This window comes from Oreochromis niloticus, linkage group LG19 (genome assembly GCF_001858045.2).
Source record: "Oreochromis niloticus isolate F11D_XX linkage group LG19, O_niloticus_UMD_NMBU, whole genome shotgun sequence".
Taxonomy (NCBI): Eukaryota; Metazoa; Chordata; class Actinopteri; order Cichliformes; family Cichlidae; genus Oreochromis; species Oreochromis niloticus.
The window spans coordinates 26,127,597-26,146,990 of record NC_031983.2 but is presented as its reverse complement, the minus strand read 5'-3'; positions in this window follow the sequence as shown (position 1 = coordinate 26,146,990).

Genomic DNA, 19,394 nt, shown 5'->3' with positions numbered 1-19,394 from the left:
ACAGGACAGTTTATTAGATAAACCTTTTCAGTATCAGTTGGGACGGCTTTTGTCTTTGAAAATGCTTTAATTTTTTGTGATGTGGTTTCAACAAGGTGCCGGAAACATTTTGGGTCATATTGATGACATTACAGAGTTTTGGTAGGTTTGTCTTTGCATATCCATGATGTAAATCTCCCATTCCATTACATCCCAAAGATGCTCTTCTGGTTTGAGACTGTATTTTCTATATTGTCATGTTCAAGGAACCAGTTTGGGATGATTTGAGCTTTGTGATGTGGAGAGATATACTGCTTGAATGAACTGTCATAAGATGGGGACGCGTATTCATAGAGGGATGCAACAAAACTCCAACGGGCCAAAGACATGTTCTTCAGAGGTGCTCGTCTGCACGACTTGGTTGTAATGAATGATAATTTTACTTACTCATCCTTTACAGTCAGCTTGGCCAAGTCACGTATATCATCTTTCTTTCTCAGTTTGATACACACTTTCAATTTCAACAGCTCGGTTTGACCATGTCTATACGACTAAATGGATTTTGTTTCTGCCATGTGACTGAGAACATAATCAGCTGTACCTAATAAGGTGGCCAGTGAATGTACATATTCAGTGTACAAAAGACAGATTTTATTACATAGTCCTTCCAGAGAAGCAGCTTTTATTTGAACCTGTGGTGGTTTTAATCTTGTTCATCTAAAGCCAATTTGCAGTCTTGGTTCAGCTGTTATTAAAATGGATCTCGTTTACAGTTGACTTAGTAGCATTGTGATGGCAGGAAGCATTGCATTAGTGCTAAGTGGCCAGATGATAATCTGGGTAATCACAGAGGATGTTTCTGGGTGCAAGCCTTAAGAAGGCAGTGCATGGAAGTATAAAGCACACGGTGGAAACTCCAACAGAGCACAGCACCAAATTAAACTTTGTTTAGTGAGCAGTAATCCCACAAAGTGGAAATTGTTGCCTTGTACAAGATGGTATGATAGATACAGAATTTTGTAATAAATAATGTGAGACTCCATTCAGCAAAAGTCAAGTCAAAAGAATGCTGCATCTTAGTGGTCTCAGAGGGTGAGGATGCCACTTCTGAAGAGCTAAAACAAGGCTTAAGGTGGACTAAGATATACACATAGTGGATAATGGAAAAGGACAGTATGTTTTCCATCCTATAGACACTACTATGTGCAGCTATTTGTCTACTCTAAGTTATAATAAGAAGTGATTGTGGAAGCTGTAAAAAAACAACAACAGTGTATGTCAGATAACCACTTCCCCCCCGCCCAATCCCTCTGTTTCCCACCTTAAAAGATAAAAAATACTTTACTTATCCTGTTATCCAGCATAAAAGACAAAAGTGAAATAATGCATTAAATGAGGAAATTATTGATAAAGTAATTAAACACTTGGAGCTGTTTGCTGTCTATCAGCTGGGCTTTTCTTATCAAAGCTATGGTGGAAGTGAGATGTTACAATCTGTTACATTTTACATGCAACATAATAGTGGTAATGATGCAAAATAATATGCTTAAACATCAACCTGTCATGTTTGAGGTTAAAATGAAAACTGGACTCATCTATAAATCCAGGATATTATCAGGTATTAAAAATAAATGTTGTGATTCCAGCTTTTAAACAGTAAAAATACATTTTATGATACGAAGAATTAAAGAAGGATTTATTAATTCATCCAAATATTCCATTCTTTGTGCTCAGGGCACTAAACAAGAAGATGGAAAAGAAGAGGCACAATGATGACGATGATGATGACTCATTCTTGATGAATCAGATCAGAATGTCACATTAGCATCAACTCCAAAGCTTTCTACACAACAGGCACTAATCAATGCTCCAATCAATTTCTGTTGAAGCAAACGAACCTTTACATCACAGGTGGATGATGCTGAGACTCCTACATAAGCTTATCAGGGTTTTAAGAAGTCAATACCTGGCTCATGTGTCACCCTGAACAAATATTTTTAAAAAAAGAAGATTTGATTTCACGTCTCAAAGAGCAACAGCGTGCCCTTTGGATGATCCGCACACCTGGAATGGACAGTAATCATTTTTTTCTCATATGATTTAATTTTGAAAGTTTTTAAAGGAAGTCCCATTTTATATTATGCTTTCTTGCCGCTGGGTATGGTGGGACTTCAGTCTTCCAAGTTAATCATTTTGCTTTTACCAGAGAACAGCAGCTCACAGCATGGGACGAGAAAAAGAGGAGCGCCTGTGGGATCTGTGTTTCTACCTCCGCTCCCCCCTTTTCCACTCATTTCTTCTTTCTTCGCTGTGCCCTGTGAGACTTTTAATCTGTATTCACCTTCTATCCATTCATACCTTTACCTTTGTTATTCATATGCGCCACATTTCCCCTTATCGTTCCCTCATTTTAATCTTTTGTGACACACTGTAGCTTAGTCACAGGGGACCCCGCCGACTCAGATGGTATAATGAAGATATGAAATAACTGAGTGTTTTCTTACACTACTATTCTTGCGAGGACAAAATATTCCCACAAACCAGTTTAAAAATTATATGTCACTATTTTGGGCCCAGGTATACATTAAAAGTAAAATTATATTTAGGACCAGATAAAGTAATTTATTTTCACTTAATGCTGAGCATCACTTAATTTTACATTTATAGTTAATTAAACTTTAGCAAAATATGAATCTAAAAATAATAGTCATTATATTGGTTGTATTTTATGTATTAGCATAGCAATTAAAATAGGCCATGCAAGACTCAAGTTCAACGATAAAACAAGAAGAACAAAGTCACAAAGTGACTCAACAGTTAAGAAAACAAGAGTTTGACATAAAATTTTAAAGGTAAAAGAATAAAATGGTGGAAATTTAAGAATGTCAAACATATAAAATAAAATTTATATGAAAGCGCTACCATATAAATTAGACTTTAACAATGATATAAGAGAGGAGACTGATAAAGCGAGTTGGAGCTCCTCATGCAGGTCTTTCCACATCCCAAACTGTAAACGCTTTATTGTGTATTAGTGTGAGGTAGGACTAGTGAGCAGACTTCTGCCTGAGGATCTCAGGCTAGGCACTGGTTGGTATAGGACAGCAGTCCTAATATATATTCTTGAGTCCAGTCATGAAAAGTAAGAGGTAACTGTCACGGTTGGTGCTGTGTGGCAGGCAGGATGTAGGACCCATAAGAAATAAACTTCACAAAAAGCAAACCAAAACCTGAACATGGACACTAGAAACTAAGAAACATGAATAAGGGAAACTAACCAGGGCCAAGCAGGGAGAAATAGCACAGTGAGGGTAAAATACAACACAGAGCAAGGAACACAGGGCTCAAATACACACTGGAGTAATCAGGAAATGGGAGACAGGAGGGGAACACAACTGGGATTAATTAGACATAACAAGACAAAGGAAGCAAAACTGGATACATTTACATGAGACAAGGGACCGTCAAAGTAAAACAGGAAGTATAACACAGAGACCTGACTGACCGGGAAGACAGAGGAAACAAGGAGACGAGACATGACACGAGGAGGAACATGAGAAAAGCAAAATAAGAGAAACCAAAATCATAGAACAAAATCTATTACAAGGAGAACCAAAACAATTAAAGATATAACCAAAACACACAAAAACACTGGGCCGCAGACTCAGTGTTACAGACAGTAACACCCTCAAATCAACTCTAAAATAAATGGTCAGCCAGTGTAGAGTCTGAGGAGCTGATGCCAAATGTTAACCTTCTGCTGATCAAAGTTGAACAGTTTCAAGTGGAATGGCATGGAATGACCCCAATGGGAGGGCCTGTACAGGTTTGTTCAGATGAAGTGAAAAGTCACACTATTTACCGTCAAAGTGCAACTGAAGCTTCAGCCTAATATATCAGTGCTTCTTACAGACATCTTGACATACAAAGTTTCAGTGCACAGACAAAAGAAACAAAAAGAAAATATGTTTAAGATACTTCACGTCGAAAGGTGATCAGATCTACGTTTAAAATGATTATCATGTTACATATACATTCATTAAAAAGGCTTTTCTGGTCATCGCTCACACCCTCATTTCTTTTCAATATCTCGCTGTGGCTATTTTACTTACTTTCAACCGCAAAGCAATTGCACAGGTTGCCCTGAGACTGCAATCACCTTCAGACAAACTGCAAACACTCTGCAATCAATCTGAGTCAGTCAACAGAGATGAGTCCAGCTCATCAGTGATGTATTTCTTTGCAGTAGGGGACTCAATTCAACTTGACAGCTGGTTGTATTCAGGTTATATTCCTATATAAAAGCAGGGGTGCCGAGCGCCTATGTCATTTTGCAGTTACACTGCTGTCCTGCAGCAACTCTGTCACTATTTGTGAAGGAATTTTGGTTTCAGATATAAAGATGCAAATAGATGATGTGAATTTCTGTTTAATGTGAATTTCTGTTTAATGTGAATTTCTGTTTAATGTGAATTTCTGTTTAATGTGTATTTCTGTGTATGCAGATGACAACATATTGTTAGTTTTTGCTGGTGTATCACAGTAAATTGCCACATCATTTCAGATTGCATAGAATTGCTAACTTAAAGTCAGTCTGAGATAAAATGTCTTAATGCAACTTTATCACCTGGTCTGTGAGTGGTCACCAACCAGCTTCCCATCTTTGAAACAATGTAAAAGGCAACCGCTGTTGTCAATACTGTGACTGTAGCATTAGGCAGCTTGGCTTCTCTCTAGCAACAAGTGTTAAATATCTACCCAGAAGAGAGTTAGCTTAGCAAAAACAAACAGCCTGACCCGCTCATAAAAAAGGAACAAATTAACAATTCAATTTGCAAACAAAGAAGTGAAAAAAACGTTTTGCTCAACATCCAATGAATTGGTGAGTTTTGGAGGCGCTTCGAAAGCAGTAACTCTGAACAGTCACAATCTACCCGAGGTTCTATTTCACCTTTCAGGTCTGAAAATGGGGACTAACAGGAGTCAATGGAAGGTTCCCACAAGCACTGAAATACAAATTTATGCATGTGTGTCGCTGTGGGGAGGATGGCAGGAATATTGATTTCGCTGTCTTCATTAGCATGTACCTGTGGGGCTAACGTCTCTATGGGGTTCCGGCGAGACAAGCCAGCACTCCACTTCTCTCCCTGTGGTGAAAGACTGGCTTGCTACTTCCCTCCTGCGCCGCCTGACACTTTGGACTGAGAGCGAGACCAAAATAGAAACAGTAAAGACAGAACCGGAGACCAAAGAGGAGCAGACACAGTTCTGGCATCTATGGCAACCAAGCTTCAAAAGAAATAAAGCACAATCTAAAACGTCCAGAGCCATTTACACTTTTTATTGCTCCATAATTTATTACACTTCCATTACTCGTGGTGTCAACATGAAATATTTCTGAGTTTTTGCTGCTGTAAAGTAGCTTTAATTACATTAACTTCCAACTTCTAATTTAGCGAGCTCTGTCACCGAACCTCAATTAAAAAGGGAAAAAACAAAACAATCATGTTAAGTACAGGGCGGTAATCCCTCCATTAGCATTTCTCAAGACAGCCCTGTGATTTAAGAGCTTATAGCAGGGTCCAGGAATTTAAATCAGCTTCAACTATGACAGTTTGTTCCCCACAGAAACAATTTACACATATTAAACTTGTGTATTTATTTATGCTGCCTTTCTCTCTGTGTAGCCATGTGTCTAAAGCCTGCAGCATTATCACTTTGTTAGTGCGGTCTAAAGCATACAGTATGTTATGGTAGCATACATTATATAAATGAGCTGATGGTATTTCTCGCTTTCAGTTTTGACCTCCGTTTTGTCTGCACAGCCTCAACAAAAAGCTGCCGTGTTTTCGTTTTTGATATTTTTATGCCATCACTGTGACTCCGGGGATGGCAGGGGGCGGATGGTTAGCAGAGTAAGTCACTCAGTTCAACACTTCAGTCCAAACTGAAATGTTTTAACAACTATTTGAGAGCTTGCCTTGACATTTTTGTCCAGACGTGCATTGTTCCCAGAGGATGGAGTAGACTCACTTTGGTGATCCATCCAGAGCCACCATTAGGTTGACATTTCAGGTTTGGAGGGAAATATCCTTCCAACTATCAGACTGGATTGCCCTGCTGGAGTCATTCATGTTCCATTTGAAGTTCAAACGTCCCTCCAGAAATAAAATGCCCGTTCATTTTTATGACAAATCCATTTAAATTCTCATCTCTCTCGGAGCTGCATTTACAGTGTTTATTGGCAATTAACAAATGACCTAACAATTATCAACCTGTTGATCACTGCGGGCATGTAAGCACACTGACAACATAATTTAGTTCAAGCATAGCAGCTTCCCCAGGCCTGTGCTCTTCATTGTAAGTGGTTTTTATTCCTTTCGCAACCATTTAAATAATAGATTTTTATTTCTGTGTCATGCTAACATTTGGCAGATCCCATTTGGGAAAACACAGCTATATTGTACATTAAACATTAAACAGGTAAACAGTGTGTATAGAATGCTTTTAATGCTTTGTTTTAAGACTAAATTTCCAATAAATTGTGCATGAGGTAGCAGAGTAAAGACTATAAATGTTGCATATAAAACTTGTTTGTGTATCATGCAGAGACTGAACAGAAATTTTTAACTTGCTTGATCAATACATATCCTAATAAATAAAGACTACCGTTGTTATGGTAAATATTCATACTCAAAAATGTTGTGAATATGACAGCAAATAGACTTGCTCTTTATTAAGGTACACCTGTTCAATTGTTCATTAATGCAAATATCTAATCAGCCAATCGGATGACCTGCTGAAGTTCAAGCATGGGGAAGAAAGGCGATTTAAGTGAGTTTGAATCTGGCATGGTTGCTGATGCCAGATGGCCTGATCTGAGTTTTTCCGAAAGTGCTGATTTTTCTGCACAACCATCTTTAGGATTTACAGAGAATGATCTGAAAGGAGAAAGAAGAGCATCTCTGTATACATGAGATGTTTAAACCTTAAAGCAGATGGACTTCAGCAGCAGAAGACCATACTGGGTGTGACTTCCTTCAGTGAGAAAGAAACTCAGAAAAAATGTTGTCTGGTCTAAAAAGTCTTGATTTCTGATTCAAAATTTGGATAGCAGAAATTTAAACAACATGGATCTATTCTGACTCCCGTCATCCATTTAGGATACTGGTGGTGTAATGGTGTGGCCAATATTTTATTGGCGCAGTTTGAGCCCTTTAGTACCAGATGACCATTATTGTTGCTGACCATGTTGATCTCTTCGTGACCACAGTATACCCATCCTCTGATGGATGCCTCCAGCAGGATGACACACCAGAGCTCAAATCATCTCACTCTTTTTCTTGAACAAATGAGTTCACCGTACTCCACTGGCTTCCACAGTCATGAATTAGAGATTCATATGATGGGTTCACATGTGCAGCTGATAAATCTGCAGTAACTGTGTGATCCTATCATGTCAACATAGACCGAAATCTCTAAGTAAACTTTTCAGAACCTTGTTTAATTCATCTCATGAAGAATTAAGGCAGCTGAAAGCAAAAGAGAGCTTAACACAGTACTAGCAAGGTGTACCTAACAAAATAGCCAGCAAATGCAGGTAAGTCTGTAAATACAATCAATTTGCATTTTGACATTTTTGATTAATAAATAGGAAATATTTTTCCACTGTAATATCCCCAGTGATGAAAACATAGGGAACGTGACATTTTAATGTTCTTTCTTTCTAATCTAACTCAAAAGGTCAGATGAGGAGATTGTAAACTTAATTTGAGGGTGACAACCTATTTCATATACGCCAAGCAGACACAGCTGGATCCGAATGACACTAATTATGCCTTATGAAGTAAAAGTCACTTTCACAATCGTCTAATTTGTCCTGAATTAATACTAATTTGTTTGGCTTTCCAGTTCTGCCCAGAACTCATTATAGAGTAGTTAAAAAGACACAAAAACTCATGTAATGTAGGACTAAGTAAAATACATTGCATATTAGTGAATATATTAAGGCGGCTTTTTGGTTAAAACTAAATGGTTAAAAACTGGGAGGATCGAGACTGTATTATTTAAAGGGAGAAATTAAGAAAAAAGCTTGGTACCTCTTGTGTAATTTAAAAGCATAAAAGTAATAAACCTTATTAAAGGATCTAAGGGGCTAAGTGACCGCCAAGTGCAGGATGTTTCCTTTTTCTTAACACAGCCTTCTTCCCCTGTCCCAGAGCCTGGTAGCAATGGAGCCTCAGGGTCACAAGCATCTGGTTTACATCATAAATGTCGCCTGCACTCATGCAGAGGTTGTGCAGAAAGGCAGAAACAACAGGGACAGAAGGCACACCATTTGGTCTCACCTCCGAGGCCCGAAAGAAAACAACCACGCCGTCTTGACTTCGCCATGCCAAAGGTATTCTGCGTCTATGCCAGCCCTGGGACCAGGCTGCCTGTACAAGGTTGGTGTCATTATGGCGTACTGAGTACATGGATGTCATGTGGTATAAACAGGGTCATGCTTGAGCACACCAGTGTTGTGAACATGTCTTGGGCGGCTTTAAACATAGAAACTTTTCGGGGAGAAATTCATTCCTTCTCTGGTGCACATTTTGCAACTGTCAACATGAATCTCAAACTGCATGTAGCGAGGCATGAAGTGGGACAGTTATATAAAGTTTACACCTTCCACAGGTCCATCTGCCCTCCACTGAGGTAGCTCATGCCTGACCAGTCTCTAGGTGATCGTATGAACTACAGTGGGGTTGCATAAGGCCTTAGATATTAGGTTGTGTGACAGGTCGCCCTTAAACAAACAGCAGCACCTCCAGCTGATGTGCTGTGCCACCGTAGTTGCAGTTCCCCAGTCTGACTCAGCTTGTGCATTGCCACTGCTTAAAGGTCACGGTCTGAAGTAAACACCCAACACACAGATATTTGGGATCTTAATAGGACTTTCCTGGGTAAAAAAAAAAGGAAAAGCAATGTTATTTGACATTCAGTAACATCAAAATACTGTAGACTCATAGAAATTGTTTTAATGGGTGTAGAAGTGACCTTGTGGTTATGGTCTTTAACTTTGACATTTTGGGAAGAACTTTTATTTATTTATTTTTGGTCTTTTTTAAAGGTTATACAAGCGAGAGTTTGAACATTATAGCAGCAAATAAATCTGCCACATAAAGATACAGTAAAGTGAATTTGTCTTTAGAAGGCGATGAACACAGACACACTCTCTCTTTCTGTGTTGTAATCCAAGTTTTGGTTTTGCAAATAAATTTCTAAAGGGATGAGCGTGAAAGTAAAAACGGGTTAGCAGAGAGCACTTTGGCATGATCAGCCAGTCCCTCCCAAATAATTTAAACATATGTGAACTTCTTTTATTTCCTCTCCATGTGAGAGTTGACTGCTGTGTCACACAACTACATTTACGAGGTGAAACAGAGAGCAGAGGAGAGCAACCTAAAAGCAGGAAACACTCTCACCTGAAACATATAATAGGCTTCATTGTATTTTAAAATGGTAATGCGCTTACTGTTCGAAAAAAAAAGTGAAGATGGGAATGGACATGGCTGATGTACATCGTCTGTTTTAGGTTGAGGTGTTAATGGCATTAGGACATTGCCTTAACCTGTAAAGATGAGAAGATGGATCACACTATTATGTCTCCACAGTGAGAGGGAAGCCAGAGCCAACAGATTACAAAGACAAGAGTGTAATGAGGCTCCAGACAGTAACTGCACCAAACCAAGATATAATGCCAGCAATTTACTCCCCAGTAAACTGGATTCAAATACACAAGATGTAAAAGGGTGATCTTAAACTGTGCTGGTAGGATTATTTGACCTTTGGATGTCTCCCTGCCACAATTTACAACCTCAGCATCCATCATGAATTGCTCCCCAAAGGTGACACTGTATCTGTGGTTTGACTGCAATGCCTTCAGGTGTCTGAGACTCAACATTAAGAGGAAATGATTTGAACTGTGGTGCATCCCAACTTGCCATCTCGTCCCAGCTCAGAACACACTGACAGTGGAGAAGCTTTTTGAACAAGTGCAGTCGCGTCACCTGGACCACCGCTTGCCAGATGTGGTTGCAGTCAACTTTGTCCACTTACTGAGAATAAAAATCAAGTTAAAGGATGGCGGTTTTTGAGGGCCGACGCAAGAGACATCTTCAAAATCGTTCGGAAGTGGATGAAATGATGGCCCTGAGTGTGAGACTAGTCAAATTTCAAATGAGAATTTTATGGACTTGTTTTCATATCACAACTTAACAACAAAGACTTTTCTGTGATATGGATCATCTAAGACAGATCTGAGACTTAACTCCTCATGCCTACGTCACAGTCTGTGGTGATCTCCTGCTTTATTCACTGCGAGGGGTATATTTGAAGGAAGCTGTGATGAGCATTAATGTAAAAGTGCCCTTGTTCTGAATACGAATAAGAAACATTAGGGGAAAGAGCTTAAGGGTGACATATACAGATAAACGATGTAATAAGGAAAAAAACGAATCACTGACTCCTACAGTGAGAAGATTCAATAGCTCTGTTATGCTGTGGGACCGTTTTACCTGCACGGTTTGGGTCCAGTTCTTACAGAACAAAGCATCACTTCAGATCTCAAGCCCTATGAAAAGAACACCTATGTAAAATTGTAAAGATGTTTTAGACCATCATCAAGGTTTTAAGACCATCCTTTAAAAACATAGAAGAATAAATAACTTTATAAAACTCATTTATGATACTGTATTTTTTACTAATACAGAATCTGCAGAAAGGGAAGGTTGTCTGAATTTAGAGGCTCATGTGTGGTTTGCACAGTAGGCATGAATATTAACCACTTTATCACCACCGAAGCCCCCTGCGACTTAAGAGCAGCGTGTGAAAGGAACACTGCAGTCTTCATTCCATCTTTACTGACTTGTGGGAGGTAAATTGGGCAGGAGGGAGTAGCAAATACTGGGCAACCTCCTGCAATAGCAAGCAGCAGGGTGTTCAGCGTGTGTAATGAAATCACTTTACCACCAATGCTTGGTATACGAGAATATGGAGGCAGTGATGAGAGGACGAAGATTCAGACCACAGAGCTAGAAACGGGCCATTAGTGCCTCGAGGTTTTAGCCTTTTGGAGTTTACTTCCTCGTGACCTCTTGTTTTTTTCTTATCCCCGTGCAGTACGTGTACCACAGTGATTACTGTTACTGTAACTGTTCAACCTCCTGATTTGTATAGTTTCAGCTGTAGTTTTGTAACTCAAGTTTAATTCTGTGCTGCATACAACCGAGAGGAGCAATTAACAAAAACACAAAGCCGGTTTATGATGCACAGTCAAGTCACAACGCCCCGATCTGTTATACAGTCTTGCACAAATGCACTTGTTTGGGAATTACTGAGAGATAACAGCCGCGAAGAAGTGACAAGTGGCTCCGAGGTGGGCGTTGAATAGTCGGAGGCTGCATCACTTTGTGCTACACAAAGGCAGCAAGTGACTGCAAAGTTCTCGAAGCATAAAATAATAGCAGAAAAGCTGCAATTAGAATTTTTTTTTTTTTAAATGTAAATGTTCTTATTAAACAAACACTGCATCAAGAGGCTCGGTATAAGATAACTGCACAGCACATTGTGTTATGAATAAAATGTGTATTAATGTGTACTAATCCACTAAAGGCAAACACAGCTCCAGGATGACACGGTGTAATTATGTGAAGGTTGTGGCTTTGTTTTAGGGGTATTCATAATAAATATGCAGGCTGGCAGAAGCACTTACTGTCATATTACTAAATACTACATACCACTACACATATCTATAAAAAGAAGGCTCTGTGTATTTTGAAGGATATCTCTGCTTCTCTACAAGAGCAGCAATAATGTTGTTAGTCTTTGCAAGGGAAGTATTGGCTTATACATTATATAATCCCCAAGACTGCTGCAGGCAACATAATATACTTTCCACCTTTTTATTGCATGTATGCAGTGCAGTGTCAGTGCTTTGAAGTATCACTACAACACCTCTTTGTTTGCTGTCTGTAAATGTCTTGTTTGTGCACGACTTGTGCAAGGAGGGCATCATTCTTTGAAATGCATATAAGATGGTGTCCTCTTTTATTTAAAGTCTACTGAGACGTCCGTCCTAAATGTGGCGATTGCGTTTTCACAGTTTGCCCGGTCAATGTGAAAAAAAAAAGTTGAATATTCTGTGATTATATATGTATTGCAAACAGAGGTAAAAGGAGAGTGGCAGATTAAACACTGAATTAGGGCTAACGTTGCTCTCTGTGTGATGAGTGAGCAGAAAAACTCAATGTGTTGACTTCTGGTTTTAAAGGGCTAATGTGACAGTTTTGTGTTTTGAAATTGATTTACTGAGGGATATTATCCGGTGCTACGTTTGTAATATATCTGTGAGAGGAAAAAGCAATGTTAACCTTTGCTTTTAGCATCTGATGAACAACGACATTTGTGGTAAATGCTGACCAGTCCTGTGCATCGGCTTGGGGAAAAACTAATTCCTTGGTTCAGAACAGCTTCAGCTCGTGGATGTTGGTGGATTTCCTCACATGAAAATGTTGCTTAAGGTACTTCTTGGGTTATAATCTTCTAGTTTTAATCCATACCATTCATTCTTCATTGAGTAGAAGCCTTCTGTGTTGAACATTGTCATTTTGCTGCATGACCCAGTTTATCTTATAATTCAGCTCACAGACAAATGTCCTGCAGCTGACCTTTAGAGTTTGCTGGTATAATCAGAATTCATTTCTCTATCAGTGATGATGACCAGGCCAGAAAAAGATGCATCAAAACAGACAAACTGTGGCACCACTAATATAGTTCTCATGCTACGATTCAGTGTTTTTCTTTCAGGAAGTTTATTTTACGTTCAAACAGCCTTCTGCTTGTCCACATGGTCTTTGTAGACGAGCAGTGACTTTCTCCTTGCAGCCCTGCCATGCACACTTTTCATGGTTTTCATAGTGCTCTCCTGGTTACACATTAGGAAAGATTAGCCAATGGAAGAGAGGCCTTCAGCTCTTCTAAATTTACCCTAGGATCCTTTGAGACCTCCATAACTGTTACATGTCTCACTCTTGTTGTGGGGTAACAGTAGTTTTGAAATTTGTGCACAGTTTCTCTGATTGTGGATTAGTGGAGTCCAAACTCTTCCCAACCCACCACCACCCAGCACCAGGCATCATCAATAACTTGTTCTGAAGGCCTCAGATACACTGCATAGACCATATAATGGGCCACATCTCTTAATTTGTGAATTCAGATCTTTTCTGTCCTGCTACCAAGTGTATAAAATCAAGCACGTAACCATGCACTCTGTAAAAGTAGTACTGTAATAGGATGCCACTCCCACAACAAGTCAGTTTATGACATTTCTTCACTCCTACATTTTCTACAGTAAACTGTAAGTGTTATTATTGCAAAGGGATTAAGGAACCACAGCAGCTCAGCCACAAAGTACCAAACTACATAAAGTTACAGAGCACGGTTGCTGAGTCCTCACGGCGCCCAGTGAGTAAAAGTCATCAGTGCTCTGCTGATTCACTAACCAAACCTCCTCTGGCATTAACATCAGCACCAGAACTGTAAGCTGGGAACTTCATGGCAGCTCCTGTAGATGTGATGCATCAGGGGCCCACTGCTTTTGTCTTTATCATGTATCTCCTTTTGCAGAGCTCTGATGCCCATTGCAATCCCTGTGACCGAAGAACATCAGATTCTGATTTCAACTTTCAACAGATATGTAACATCTGACTATTTGAGATATGGAATAAACGACAGGGTATAATATTTTCATTTAATTTTCCTGTTTGGGTTCTCTTTATCTACTTTTGAGACCTTTATGAAAATCAAACTTTGTCTTAGGTCACAGTATATATAGAGAAAACTCAAAACTCTTCCTGCACCTGCACGCAGCGTGAGTCGCATTAACAAATCTGACTTTTGCCTGCTTTTCTTCCCATGTGGCTGAAAGCGACACTTACTCAGCTGACAGCAGGAAGCTCAGCCATGCCACAGTTATGCCAGGAGACTGTGGGTGGGTATAATAAAGCATTATGAAATTAAATGCTAAAACAGAAAATATTCACCTCACTGGATCGAGAAAACAAATGAAATACGACCACGGAATCTCTTGAGCTCATTTGTCACAGATGAATGATGCAGACAGTGCACGAGGGGTTATTATTACCAGCCAATTTAATGCATAACTGCTGGTGCAAACACCACAACACTTCACAAAAGGCAGCGTTAATTAGCTCCTGTTTGTGTGAAACCCTTGCCTTCCTTTGAAAGTTAGATGAACGAACGGCTGAAATTAATGAGAAATTCTATTGATTGGCTATTTTGAAGTTGTTTGGAAAGTGTTCGAGCTCATTGACTGACCCACTTGTTTTAGAAGAAATAACGTTTTAAGTTTTTTTTTCTCACTTCTTTCAAAGCAGTACTTTTCCATCCTGCAGTTTCACACCCCTGCTGGTTTTTATTCCAGGCATCTAATGAGCGATTATTTGACACCTGCGATGGCAGGTGAATGCAATTAACTGCAATTAACCAACTGGTAAGATAGATGACCAGGAGCTCCATGGGTCCTGAGGACAGGACTGACAAACCACTGTATTAAAGAAACAAATCAGTGTTAATTAACGCAATGCAAACTGATTATCAGAGATGTCAAAGAAAAGAAGAAAAGGGCAAAGGTTCTTGCAGAAAAACAGCCATGTGAAAAATGATTAAACTAACCAACAAAGAGGCTGATGACGCACATAGAAATGTGTCACATAATAGCGTGTATGGTGAGCCCAGTGGATTTGTTTTCTTTGTGAACAGGCTGTAATCATCTCCTGTGCTGCTGCTGCTGCTGCTCTGACGTTCACCGCTCTTTGTAGATTCGGCCGTCATTCCAAGTCTGAGCCGTCATGGCTGCTTTCCCACTCCTAGCCAGTATAAAGGTGGAATTTGGCAAGTGAGAGTTCAAATTGATGATTTCTACCAAATCCCTTCTAGAGGTCCTGGCATTCATCAGCTATCTTGGAATTTATTTTGAATTAACTTTGATTTCGGTGGTTAATGAGACGAGAAAGTGCAAATACAAAATATCCAGTCAAATTTTTTAAAAAATTGCTGATTTTATCACAAGATAAGTTTTTAAAAAAGGTCTCTCTCTTATCACTGCTCTCACCCAGGATATGGTAAAGTTGGGACCAAAGATATCCCATTTTATTTTGTATCACTGCGGCAGTGACTGCAAACTGTACTGACAGTTTTCTTTAAATAAAATATTTTCTTGAACTAACCAGAATTCTCAGCAACACCTCACATCAACACATCTTCTCCTGTTCTCTTTTCATCTGACAGAGTGAAGTTTTGTTTGACTTTTGTTTGTTTCTGATAAATACTGCAACTTTAGCTAGCAAGGCTCGATGTGTGCCAGACTGCACAGAAACAGCCTCCCGTGTGTGTTTGGCAACTGCACAAAATCATCTCAAGCTGGTTTCTCGAACATGGCAGTGAATTCACTGTACTCAAACGGGCTCCACAGTGGAGCAGCTCTGGGAAGTGGTAGAAAAGGGGATTTGCATCATGGATCCCACAGCATCATGTGGCATCATGCATCACACAGCTGCATCTGCAGCAACTGTGCCAATATGGATCAAAATCTTAGAGTTGAATCCATGACATGAAAAATTAAAGCGGTTCTGAACGCAAAAGGGGGTCCAACCCCCTTGAAGTGGCCGGTGAGTGTATATTGAGCTGTTTGAAACACTGCTTTTGAAATTAGCCGCTACTTAAAAGAAGCCATTCTGTCGAATTAGTCTGCCGAAGCGCCGCGCAAGCAAATTTATTGACATCTGCATGCGTGAGAAGGATGAGAAGAGAAAAGCGAGTGTGCAGGCGGGACCATTTGGTGACTTGACTGTCTGTATGACATCAGCTGTAAGGGCCTGCATTGTATCTAACCACCTGTCAGATTGAATTACTAATCAACTGAAGGTGACAGAACGCCATTCCAAATCATTCCAGCCCACCTTAAGACCTGCTGGCAGGCCAGGTTTGGAAAATCTTGGACATTTTCCCACCGTTTCCTCCGAGCACCAGAAAGCATCCTCAGGCTTCGGGATCTCATATTTGAAAGTTAAGGAAAATCGCTCTTCAGACCTGTGTCGTAAAGGTGATCAATGAAATGTTCAAATCAATCCTACAGTGCATTGAGCACCAGCAAAGTGAAGCTAACATGAAAATAATATGCTGTTTCTTCTGAGTGGGCTGTCAGGACTCGGTCTCAAATAGGTGCACAGGGAGTTATTTGGATCAATACTAAATGCCTCACGATGCAATGCAATAACTGCTTTACACCGCACGGCTGTGTCCTGTGTGCTTCTGTGATAGTGTGCCAATACATATATTTTAAATATATGCGCCTGGGATTTCAATTTAATCTAAGTGTTTTCGATCGCACAAAGTGGGCTAACTGCCTGTCTGATTACCCCCTTCATTCATTTAATCTGGGTTAACAAATCCCACCATTGATCCTTACAATACATGAAGATAAATGAGGGACTTGAATGGGCCCTTGGGAAAACTGATCAGCCATCTAGAGAATGGAAAGCTGATAAATAGTTGAGCTTCACAAATGGCTTTTCCTTGCATCCTTTAGCTGTGGGGTATTACACAGTATTATGTCCTAATTATAGCTTCTGGCAACATATAATTCTTTAGTGTTTAATGTTCAGTCTTATGGACGGCATTTGTTTCTGTGCACTGCTTTTCAACCACTATGAGTCTTCTTGTGAGAGCTTTTACTCTCACAGTCTCGCAAGCAGATAAAAAGTTGTGTTTTCATGTTTTCTGCTTTTGCTGATTCTTTGAAACTTCCTCTTCACCTCTGCACAAACACAATGCCTCTTTCAGCTCCTGTTGTGCCATAACTTAATTTCTTTTTTCCTATGAATTGAGCTGCAGCCATCAAAGCCTGAGATAGGAAACACCCAGAGTGACAGCAGTGCAATCCACACGACACTAAGCTCCTAAACCAGTGCCTTTAAAGATGAAAGCTAGAAGAATGTAGACTTAGGGCTGTAAACAAATCCTTGCCTGCACTGCCTACTGGCCTTACAAACACTAATTTAAAGTTAAATGGGGCTGCAGCTCCCTCCAGTGTAAAGTGATGGACAGCAGTGAAATGATTACCTATTAAAACCTGCCAGCAGTCGCAGCATAAGTGGAATACTCAGAGTCGCAGTAAAACAAATCAGCTAGGTAAATATTCCACGGTAACAATATTTAATGTTTTGGCTCATTGGTCTTTTCGGCTCCAAAATCGCTTTGTTCTTTTTGAAATCTGCTCATTTTAGCCTTCATTTCACATTTCCCCACCTGGACTGCATCTTCTGTCTGACTGACGTGACCCTTGTCTCACATTGGAGGCTTTGGGATTTTGATAAGTGCCACTGATTGGGAAACAGGAAGGCCCGGCGGCCCCTACAGCAGACTGGAGACTGAGAAAATTATGCTTGATTCAATTTGCTACATTGATTGCATTCATTGGTGCCAGTGTTAGTCCGTAACCCCGTTTAATAAAGTGACCATGTCAGCAGCCTTGTGTTTACAGGCTTGGTTTTATTACAATTTGCTACACAAAGAATAAGTGTTATATTTGTCTGTGTTTATGATGTCAAAAAAACAAACTGTTGTTGGGATGAGTGTAGGACATGACTGAAGCTGTGTCAAACTAAACTGATTGGACAGAGATGGGCACACACCTGTGAATGTGAGGTCCCACAACTCACACTGTATGCCAGGACAAATTAAAGCCATGAAATCCAAGTCTCTGTAGGCAAAATCGTGGTGAGCCATAGCTCACAGGGAGGATTTTAAATCCTTTTAAAGGTTTTCCCAGGAGCACTGTTACCACAAAACCTGTGAAATGGAAGAAATTTGGAGCCACCAGACCTCCTGCAGCTGGCTAAATTAAGCAATTTACAAGAGGAGCTTTGGTCAGAAAGGTGAACAAGTCACTCACCGAGCTTCAGAAGTCCTCAGCAGGGATGTGAAAACAGGCTGGGCAGAAAACCATTTCATTCAATTCATCACTTTATGTCAGAGCAGCTAGACAGAAGCCACTCTTAGCAAAAGGCAAATGACAGCCAAGTTGGACTTTGGGATTTGGGAGACAGTATTTAAAGAATTCAGAGCACAATGAAAGAATTATTTGGCCCGAATCACACTTATTATCTGGTTATTACAGTCCTTAGAGCAAAGGATGGAGATGGTGGGAACACCATGTTATGGGGTGCAGAACCAACAACAGGTAAACTAAACTAAGGGAAGGAAAAACGGAGCAAAAATGATCCACTCCAACTCACAATTACGTTTAAGGCAAAAGGTTATTCAGCGTAGCTTGAGAAGAAAACATACAACTCTCTCTACTTAAAATGAAATGTACAACACAATAGACCTCTTCAGCATGTGAAGACGTCTGAATGCCTTCTATAGTTGCTATACTGCAGCTGATAAGCAACTAATGGCAGCTGTGTTTAAGTGCTTCAGTGCCGACTCCATGAAGCACACTGAAGACACACTGAAATCCATTATCTCGTGTTTAATCCCCTCGGTGTAGTTCCTCCATTAAGGCACCTCTGAGACACTGCAAATCTGAATTTGACAAAAGGAAATTAGGAAGATGTTTCTTACATTTTTTAACACTAATGGCCTTGATGCAGTATTAAAAGGTTGATCAATTCTTAGTGATTCCAGCTTTTGCAGAACACTTTAAGACTCGGTCTGTTGGAATGGATTTCCAAAGGCTTATTAGACCTTACAGTCCTGTTGATCGATGACCCTTAAAGCCCTTCAATTATGTTAGAACAAGTTTTAACCTTTGTCTTTATTTTTTTCCCAAATTTGCCAGTTGAAGCACATTTCAGACATTTTTTTTTATTCTAACTACCTGTTAATTCTGTTATTCATTTATTCTTTGAAAGATTTAATCACTTGAATCTGCCCCAAGGTCGTTTACTGTGTTTGTGTATAATCTTTACAATAGAAATGTTTCTTTATTGCTGTATCTGATTTTTAAGTTATTTAACATTTTATTAACATAGAAATCTTACATATTAGTTAAAAGTACAAAAATCTGTGAGGTTTCTGTGGCATTTTGCTGCACTGGTGCAGGCTAATTACTGATTCGAGGTGTTTTGAAGCATCTGCTCTCAACAGAGTCCATTATTACATGTTTTACTAACTGTGTTTATCATGTAAGTGCATGCTTATAAAGGATCTTACATCAATAATCAGCTGGGCTTTAAAGGTTACCACCAGAACTTCAGCAGGGACCTCATTAAAGAGCCACTTAAAGCTTCATCAGATCAAGAAGGATCTACGTGTAGAAGCGTCGCCTGCTGGTTTATTAGAAGAAC